This window comes from Chiroxiphia lanceolata, chromosome 3, assembly GCF_009829145.1.
Source record: "Chiroxiphia lanceolata isolate bChiLan1 chromosome 3, bChiLan1.pri, whole genome shotgun sequence".
NCBI lineage: Eukaryota > Metazoa > Chordata > Aves > Passeriformes > Pipridae > Chiroxiphia > Chiroxiphia lanceolata.
The window spans coordinates 31,441,282-31,451,695 of NC_045639.1; the positions used below are offsets into that span (position 1 = coordinate 31,441,282).

The following is a 10,414-nucleotide window of genomic DNA, read 5'->3' on the forward strand; positions in this document are numbered from 1 at the left end:
TAATGCAAAGCCCCCTAGCCCACCCTCCACAAGGAGCCCTGGACTCTGAGGACCCTACCCCTTCTCTAGAGGGATCTATGGGAGAAGTTTTGCTGGAGAGAACAGCACTACAGAGAGCAAGAGAGACAGTGAGAGAACTTGTTAGGAAGAAAAATCAAAGCAGTGTATATGCTAATGGAAGGATGAGGTGAGAAAAGACAGCATCCCAGACAGGCAGTAGGGTCTCCTCCCTCCTGCTCCCTCAGGGGTTCATTACAGGTTGGTATTTCTGAAACGGCACAGCCGTCCAATCTGATGTCACTCCCTGCCACCCCACATATCAACAAATCCCTTCCCACGGGATCCTAGTTAATTTGCTTCCTATCTATTGATCCCTGTGGCAAGTCACCATTAGTGGCTGCTCCGCCTGCCTCTTCGTTCTCACTCTTCTCTGTGCTGTGGAGGAAGGAGAGCTGCGAGTTCATTACTGGAGAGAGACATTTAGGGGTGACTGGAGATGAAAGGTGCCGAATTGCTCCCTGGGCCCACTCCCCATCAGAGACCCACCTTATTTATAAAGCCAGCTGCATCCCCCGATTAGCGAATGCTTTCAGGCTCCCTCTTCCCTGCACTCAGCATATTGATTAGCCTTTGTTCGCTGCTTTATGAACCCGTTTGGTAATGGGCTGGGAGTTTGTAAATGCGCATTGGATTTCCTTTTACATCTGCCTGAACGTAGGAACCGCTGAGTGTTTACAAGGGGGAGATTTACAGCCCTGCTGCCAAGGGCAGCACACTTCACTGATGGCTGAGAGTGGGGTCACTTCTACCTCGCATCACATCTCTATCCCACTCCACCTTGGCTCCTCTTGGACAGGGCATGATTTGCTAAGGGAAAAGAGGGGATGGATCAAGGAGGTTTGGGTGGCTCCTGCCCTTTGTGCCTTACCCAACACTGGTGGCTCCCAGGCTGAATCAGCCAGGGCTGTGGATGGGACCAGGGAACATCAGGTGACACCTTTCTGCTCTCTCTGGATGGTCTTACTCTGATAGCTCTGCCCACTGGTGCCAGCTCTGTTGTGACCCCTGTGGGATGTTCCTCCACCTCTTGCTGACATGTCCCCATGGCTCTGTGAGGTACCAGCAGCACCCCCACCCTCTGCTCCATCCCTGATTCTGGAAGGAAGGAGAAGGCACCAGTCCCCAGGAGACAGATGGACAAGTGACTTATGGCAGGCAATTTTCTAAGCAGCTGACAGAAGGAAAGCAGATACTACATGTGTCTAAGGGACGGTCCTCCAGCGCCACACACAATGTTCCCATGGGTATGGCAGGAGAAGTCTGGGTAGTAATGCCAGAGCCTTGCCACAAGCCATGGCAGATCAGACCCTGTCAGTTGATCCTTTTGCTCTCACTTACAAAACATTTTATTATTTCCCCACTCTGCAAGTCTCTCCCATTATTTTGGATTCAGTGAAATAGCAGATGGCTGGCATTACCCTCAGGAGGAAAAGAGGCTGGGTTGCCTGATATATATTACATGTTCAGTTCCATTTGCTCAGCTGTAGATCCGCCTGTCCCAGACTGTACTAGGCCATCCATCCTCTTACTATCAGACACAGCCAGAACAACATTGTTTACTCCTAAATGTTTGATAAAACTGACTCTGAGCCCAAGGTGCTCTTCTCATTGGGTATACCCTCCAGTTTCAGACCACAGAACCTCTGCTTCCTTTCCTCACCACAGTTTGATTTATGAAGTTGTAAGGTTTCTTTTCAATGTCACTGAAGTGGTTGTTTCAGGGTCATTTTGATCGCAGATTTTCCAGTTTGGAGGTGTTGAAGTGTCCCTCACAGAGCTCACAGCAGCTTCTGGTGCAAGAGAACCTCCCCTGCCCACAGATACATCTCTGTTTTTCGAGCCGAGTGTCATTCTTTCAGCAGAAAGTCAGTAGAAACCTATTAAAGCCGCTTGAGTTGGCTATTGCTGGGAAACTATCGCTTGTACAGAGCTAATTTATTGCTTTTTCTGGCAGTGCTCTGATGTATTGCTTTTGCTTGCAGTTCACTGGATCTTTCCAGGGAGCCACAAGCCTAAACTAACATTGCAGATGTTTTCCAGGTACGGTGTATTGTTACCCACATCCCTTATTCAGAAAGCGGGACAGTAAAAATAATAGATTTGATGCAGAGTTCTTGGCACAGTGAAGCAATAATAAAACCAGGACTCTCCAGCTTCCATGTTGCTAGGAAAGTGGGAATCTGATTTGTACCACTTAAAATGGAAAAGGTTAGGCACTTAGAGCACTTTGAGATATGTCTTGGGGCTCTTGTCTGTGAAACCGGGAAAGCATTTCTGTGGTGTGAAAGACATGGGAACAGCATCCCTGTCAGCCAGCAGAATCCCACCACCTAATCTGGATTCTCTTCTAGTGCAATGGGACTCAGTTTGGCTGAATCCTGTTTGGTCCTAGTATTCATCAGAAGACTTCTACCTCCAGGCATCAGAGACCTTCACCCTCATACATCTTGCTCAAATGCTGCAGGATACAGCATGTGGCAAACAGCGGAAATCCCACCCAAAGAGGCAGGAATGTCCACAGTCATGATACTCTTTCCCCACCAGTTGCCATATACCCAGCACGCACCAAAAGCAGAGACATTTTGTCCAGGTATTTCTTCACAGATTGTACCTACCCTCATTACTGTGGCAAGACACAATTCCAAAGATTTTCCACAGAGCAGACCCTATTCTTTGGTTCTGTTGTCTTAAAAATCCCACTGTGGAAGTAGCTGGAGTTGTTTTTTTTTTTTTCTCCAGGGTTGCAAATACCTGCTGTTCTCACTGAAGAAGGAAGCTCGCACTATTCTCTGGACCATGTGTACACACTGAGGCAATGCTCACATCCTCAGCTGAATCCTCAGTTGGCTCTGGAATGTACCAGGAGAACCCAGAAGCCACAGGTAGCATTGGGGAACCAATAACAGGTATTTCTAGTCTGCCACGAGGTTCCCCTCTGGATCAGTACTGATTGGTGCATCTCAGATCAGTTTCAAAGAGAGAAAACTTTTGCTGAAGTTATATCATTGATAGCTGATAATCATCCAGGATCTCCTGGTGCTTTCTGGAAGAAGGGCTTCAGTGTCCTCATCAAGCTACAAGTGAGGTTTTGGCCTCATGGAGTCCTGAGGATTGTCACAAAAGCTTCAATGTTTGCAGGGACTCCCCTCTAATCAATGTCTGATTATTCATGCATGAGAAACAGGGTATAACTTGCATCACTACAAGAGCAAACACAAGTCAATGCAAAAATCATTCTATAGCTAAGACAGAAGACTAACAAGAAGTTATTTATCAGATGACATAACTGCTCTAGGCTTACTGATGATGCTCAAATCCTATTAAGATTCCCAACTCCCCCCTGAAACACCAAGAGAAAATCTGACTGGAAGAAGCTTTGTTGATCAGCAGAAAACAAAGTCTTGTGGAGGCTTTCTACTAGATCAGCAATGTCCAAGGGGACCTCATGAAGACTGATTCTCCAGAGATGGAAATATGGAGCTAGAGACCTCATTTGGGAATTTTTCATTCTCCCATCTGGAAACAGAGTAAAGATCCTCAATGCCAAATAATTTAAGGCTGGGACAGAAACTGCCATCCACCCATAGCAGAACCAGAGAAAACTCATCCAGGGACTTGTATCAGGAAGCCAGAGAATGGATTTGTGGCTCTCTTCAACAAAGTTGCCTGTGTTTTTCTATCTCTCAAAAATTCCAGAAGTCATAAAAACAGCTGACACCTAAATTTTCCTTTTTAGTGCATGCAACACAAGGAAGGAGTATGTTTGTGCATACAATCCACAGATAACCCAAAGCATACTGAGATGCTCTTTAGAGGGGTTCTGACTGAAAGCCAATAGCATTTTTATGAGAGGTTTTATCTCCTGAGACTTTAAAAAACTTCCTGCATTCCCTCAAGGGTAACTCCTTCCCTAGAAGCTGCAGCAAGGTCTCTGGAATAAACTGCACCAAAGAAACATTGCAATTTGTCAGCGCCTTCATTTCTGTCTGTAGCCTATCCTGCTGCAGCATCCCAATCCATCCACTCACATATCTAGTCACATTCAGGCTGCAAAAAGATTACACAAGTTCAGGGGACCTTCAGAGCTGACTTTCTGAGAAAACAAGTTTCTTTTTATACCCGCTTATTTTTCCTTGCAAACGAGATGCAGAGGCACTTCTGGCCACCGCCCTTTCTGCAGCAGCAGCTGACAGCAGCACGTTTCACCTGAAGTCTGTGACTTTGTCCTTCCTAAGAGTACTTCAGAGTTGTCACCATCAGGCAAACCAAAGATCAAAACTGATCTTTGGGGAGAGAGAAGTAGCTCAGCTGCTGTAAGACAGTGGAAGGGGGAAAGCAGAGAAACACCTTTTCTTCACCAGAAATTACCGCATTCCCAGCAGCCCCATCTAGAAAGGCTCTGGCAGCCTGCTCAAGCACTCCGAGCCTGGCCAGCACTTTGCCCATATCATCACCTTCAAGGTGGAGAGGCTTAGCTCAGGACTCCGAGTTGAATGCTGCTGTAGTGTCTGGGGAGACAAACCATCTATCCCTGGTCAGTCTCAAGCCAAAATTAGGAGGTGCTGATCCTAAAGGAAAAAGCAGATAGCGCATAGACTGCCCTTGCGTTGCCTTGGAGTTGTCACACAAACACTGCCAGCATCTTGTGGGACTGCTTCCCATCTGGTATGGCCTGTGAATGATGGAAACATCACAGGACATGGATCCTGGAACATCTGAGGGATAAGAGATAGCAAAGCAATAGATGAATTGGATAAGATTAGAGCATGAATTGGGCTGGGGTAAGACAGAGGTATCTTGAGTGCTATAAAATGCCACAGAAGGGGAGGCAGCCACGTAGTGGCAGTGTAAAAATCAAAGCCTGGCACTAATGACTGTGATCTTTTTTAGTCTACTGATTAAACTAGTGATCCTTTCCAGCCCTAAATGCTACTAATCTATTGTTCTGGGAATAAACTTTGAGCTGGGAAGAAGTTGCCCTTTTAGGAACATTCTTCAAAGTTTTAGTGTCTTTATCATGCTTTTGAAATTTCTTATTAAAAAAAACAAAAACAAAAACAAAACAAAACAACAAAAAAAACACAGGAAAGGTGGCACTCCTCTAATAGCTGGGGAATCAGAGAATGTGTAGGGGAACAGTGCATCCCAAGTTTAGTTAGTATCCAGCTGCCATCTTTGGGCACACTGACTGCGCTTTCACTGTCTCTCCAAGTGGAGCTGATCCACATAGTAACAAGTAGGAGAGACCCAAATCACGTAACACACATACAGAGACAGGGATACAGATAACCTGGTGAGACAGACTTAAATTATTGAGGCAACTTTAAGGTGCCACATCTTATAGTAGGTAGAGCTGCCACATGTAGGTGGCAGCTGGGTGGACTTGTTATTTAATGTATTACAGCAGCTCTTCAGAGCCACATGCAGCCAGCATAGGAGAGGTGCCTACCCTCACTGTGGTACTTGGTTCTTTCTACAGACTGTACACGGAGCAAGGCTCAGGCAGTAGAGGACCAGAGTCAGGTTGAACCCAGCCAGACCATATGTAACATCTGCAACAGCAGAGACATCCTGAGAATGATGAGAAGGACGGAGACTGGAGTCAGCCAGGAGCAGAACTGGGGCTCCCTTCGCTGGAACTGAAGCACATTAGGATCCTCCATGTGGATGTCAGTGTTGCTAGACCCTTCCCAACAACAGACACACATGTGCAGATGTTGACCAGCCTGAGCAGTCCATTTTTGTTTCCTCCTTATTCCCTCTGAATCACCTCTTACAAATAAAGATTTCTCTCTCTCTCCTTCCACTTGCTCTTGTTGAAGTCTAGAATCACCCCAGCTTCCTCCCTCCTCTCATGTCTGGGCCAATTTAGAGTGTTAATTAGTGATTAATTAGCAGCACAAATCCCATTCGAAGCCTCAGACCCACTATGATGAATTCCTATGAGGGACCTGACAAATCTTATGTTAATATCTTCCTTTTCTTCATCAAGCAATTACTTCTCACTTCATTTGTCTGCAAAGGCTGAGCCCACACCCTCAGCTTCGGTGCTGGCATGTGCAGTTCGACTTTGTCAATTAATTATTGAATGGCTTAGTTCATGCTGTTAGACTATTAAAAAAAAAAAAGAAAAAAGAAAGAAAAAAAAGAAAAAAGTGAAAGCAACTCCTTAATTATTAAATTTCAACATGTTGGGCATTAGAGCTCTTAGAGGAAATGCTGACACCAGCCTTTCCCTTTCTAAAACTTCCTGCCATCACCTCTGCAGCTGACTGTTTTAATCACGGTGGCACTTCACTTCACTATGCAGAAAATGCGATGAGTCCAGCCCTGATCCACAGACTGATGAAATGAGGAAAAGATTTACGTCATCTTCAGAGGGACCTGAGCCCTTCCCAAAGACTGATGTGCTCTCAGGACATCAGTGCTTTGAGGATCTACAACCTTTCTGATAAGAAACATTAGGACACTAACTAAGGTAGTTGAGACCAAAGATCTTCCTCCATCAGGGTGTTTCACAGAGGTTCAGAGCACCAGAAACTTCTGATTATCTTTGCCCTTCCTAACAGCATGGTTTGTCGAACTGCAGTCAGCGACCCTCGAATTAAGTCCAGAAATGCGCTGTCTAGGCTTTTTTTGTTGATCAAAGAGGTGAGTCCCAATCTTAGTTCTAATTGTCCATACGCAAAGGGAAACTAAGTCTTTCTTCCCTGCCCATGTTGCTAAAAGGGAGGATTCAGTGCCAAACAGCCCCCTGCTCCCAAAGCAAAGACCCCAACTCCTGGTACCTCTCCCTCGGGCACTTTTGTTTCAAGAGGTGAGCTCTTGCCTTGTGACTTGCCAAGCTTGAAAAGAACAAGGGTTTGAAGCAGATGTTTCACTTTTGCCTGTCAGGTCTGCTCAGTATCCCACTGGGGAGCTGTGGGCAGAGGTCTGACTCACTCCACATGAGCACTGTAACAGCTGACCCATCTCTTCCTGCTCTCCAGCTGACTGCCAGGATGACTGGTAGCTCTAAGTGATGGGTTGCCCCAGGAGATTCAGTGATAGTACCCTATTCTACAATCTCTTTTCCTGTCTTCCTCCATGGTTGGCAAAAGAGAAATCTCTCCTGGCAGCAGGAGCAGCCTATGTACCTCCTACTGAGCCCCCTCTCTAGTTTCACTCCATCTCCCCAGCGCATTCAGCAGGAGGAGACATCTCAGGAGCTGTGACCACCATGGTCTTGCATGGTCACCTCCCTTTAGCAACAGTGATGCCTACACCACAGCCTCAAGAGTGGGGCAGCTGCTCACACCTCCTGCATTTGCTCAGTCCCAGCCCAGCTGCCAGGATTACTACGCTGCATCCATTTTTTATAGGGAATCAGATTATACAAACTATCAGAAGGCCCTCCTGGCCCAACTAAACTCAAGTGAAGGCAGCACTTAGGTTCAGAGGAAGGGACTAATATCAGGAAAGGGCTGTGGTTGTGGCTGGAGGTGTCCCCACAGCCATGCAAGCCTGTGCAGTGCAGCCAGCAGTGGAGCCCAGGGCATCCAGCACCACAGCACTGCAGTGAGACCCACACTGCACTTCGGGGTGCCAAAAAACAGCTACATCATTTGAGAGCAGAGAGTGAGAAAAGCAGCAGGACTGTGTGTGGGAGGAAAGAGGTGAAAAGGAGCAAAGGCAACCTAAGCTTCAGAAAAGCCTCCCTCCCTCTCCTCCACAATGGATTAAAGACTCCAGAGCTGTCTGCCCACCAGTAGGCAAGGAGCATCTGGTGCACAGGCACCAGAGACTGAAGGGGTTGCTTTGACTGCTATGGCTGGGACTTGCTGAGCCTTTCCTTTCACTGACATCCAGTCTGGAGCAACAAAAATGCCCCTCTGTTCCCTCCAACTGACTTGCAAACCACAGCCCAGCACATCAGAGAGAAGTGGGCAATTAAAGAGACAAAGTGCTGAAAAATACATAACAAAAGCCCTACAAATGGGTACTAGGAGCCTGAAGAACAAAGACCACGCATGTTAATGATGAACATGATTCAGTTAATTTTTAATAGTCCATAACAGAAGCAATGGAGAAACAAGCGGGCATCAGACAGGAAACTCTTCCTTTCTTCACAGCACTCTCCTCATCGGATATGACAGCCTGCCCCCTCCCTTCCCTTCCTGGACTGTCTTCACATCTCTGACCCAAGAAGCTTTCAAGGGAGGCACTGCAGATGGGTTTTTTAAGTTTTATATATGAGCTCTCTGCACCGAGAAATGCAGCCCAAGAGCTCTGAGAAAATCTCATGATGTTTTCAGGAAGTTTAAGCTCAAAGACTGCTTGGTCTGTCTTGAAGGGTGAAGGTGTGTGTGCCATGAAGCTTGCTTGGGCCCCTTGCTTCGTTGTCTCACTGCAGGAGAGGTACTGTAGCCATGCCTATGCTGATATACCAGAGCCAGGGATGTGCATGTTGGCTCCTAGCTGGGCACGTACCCTGAATTTGCATCAGTTGTTCCTTGGTATCCACCAGCACATTACCTTGCATGCATATGTTAGAGTGACACAGCCCCGCACTCACAGCTCCTGCCCTTCACAGACATCGGCAGAGTCCCTGCAGCATCAGGGCTGGGAAGGGAGGCACAGAGTTACCCTGAAGACATCCAGTGCTTTGCACAGGTTCACAGCTTCTCTCTGAACTTTCCTTCATTCTTCCACCCTTCCTTGTTCTATCATCACTGTCTTCTCTAGGATAGTCTTTAGCTATCTAGGATCCTAATCCTGACTCTTGACTTGCAAAGCCATTTTTTGCACACTAAACCCCCCACATGAAAATCCCAGACAAGCTGAACCAAACTGAGATCACGGATTTTGGGCTGAATCCCTCACTCCTCTGCTGGAGGGTGGGTGGTAGAGGCATGTCCTGCAGTGCTGAGCAACATGAACAAGTCTGCCTCTCCACACATACAGTTCGCTCTACTTACAGCACCACTGAGAGCCTCACACACCTATATCCCCACCCAGCAACACCTTATCCCTCATCGGAGCCTCTGCTGCCATACAGGAGAGCAGGGACATAGCTAGATGTGAATGGGACAGGGGATGGACAGCTGGGTGTGAGTCTGGACTGTAAGCATGGACCAAGAGTTGAACTTGGCAGTGGGACCAGCCACATACTGGAGAGCCATGAAACTTGGGATCATCACTGAGCCACTCACTCAGGTCAAGCAGGAGTCTGTCATGGTCACCACAGCCAGCCCCCAGGAGAGACAGTCCCAGAGAGAGCCCATCACCCTGGCATGAGCTGCATGATGGTGTGAAGGCCACTCACACAGCAGCCTGTGAATCCACGTGAGCTGGTGAAGCCCAGAGGAACCTCCACATATGTTGATGTACCCAATGTGCTTTTCCCAGCTCTCACCAGGTACCTTAACCCTCCACGAGCATAAGGTCTATCAGGCAGTGTGGTCATCCCATCTCCACAACAGGAGAAACTGGCACTGCAGATACCAGCCGAGGGGGCTGCCATGGGGACAGGAGAGGGAGAGGACACATCTTCCCAGGAGCTGCAGCCTGATGAGATGCTGGGGAAAGGACTGTCAAAAACTAATTTAAAAATGTAGTGCTCCACTTGATTTCATGTCTGAACATGTCGCTTAACAGCAATTTAGTCATTCCCTCCCACCTTTTGCTGAGGCACTGACACTTTTTTAATAAAAATACGTACAGGAGTTTCAGGCACTTTATTAAGTGCACAGCAAGGGTGCCAGCACCCATGGCTCTCCCCACTATGCTCCCTGTTAGTGTAATGAGAGCTTTCAGGAGCACAGAAGCAGGTGGAGCCCCTTCCCCAGCTCCAGCCGAACACTCTCAACGTGATTTCCCAGAGCACGTGCTTGGCTTCCTCTAGAAATAACATCTTCACCTGGTGCCCAGGGGTGGGCCCTGCCTAGGTGAAAGGCATTCAGCAAACCTGATCTGCCATCAAGCTTATATAATTATTAGAATGTAATTGGTTTTCTTTTTTTTTCTTTCTCTTTTTTTTTCCTTCTATTTCCCTTTTTTTTCTTTTTTTTTTTTTTGTGTCCCCAAGCCATGTTGCTATGCAGAAGCTGCTGCTGCCATGGTTACGGTCCCAGCCAGCTGATACCCAGCTCTCAGCTACATCCTCCAGAAGGTGCTGAGCCTTGGGAGCCTGTGTGACATGCTGACCTCTTCCCAAAGGACAGGTCAGGCCGGCACCGTCCCCAGCTGACAGCTTCTCTTGCCACCTCTGCACTGGATCTCTGTACATGCAGACTTTCTGGCTTTGAGCTGAACACAGCCCTGTTGCACCAAGGCACTCCACACATCCCACTCTGAGGTGAGCCCTGTACCCAAG

General features: G+C 47.5%; 1 long non-coding RNA gene across 1 annotated transcript; it reads left to right on the forward strand.

Moving 5' to 3' along the window:
* The first annotated feature begins 1,142 nt into the window (after positions 1–1,142).
* On the forward strand, positions 1,143–5,574 carry LOC116785187. The gene is made up of 3 exons (XR_004356412.1): positions 1,143–1,201; positions 2,043–2,100; positions 5,540–5,574. It is a non-coding gene; the product is annotated as an uncharacterized LOC116785187 (long non-coding RNA).
* Positions 5,575–10,414: the final 4,840 nt, after the last annotated feature.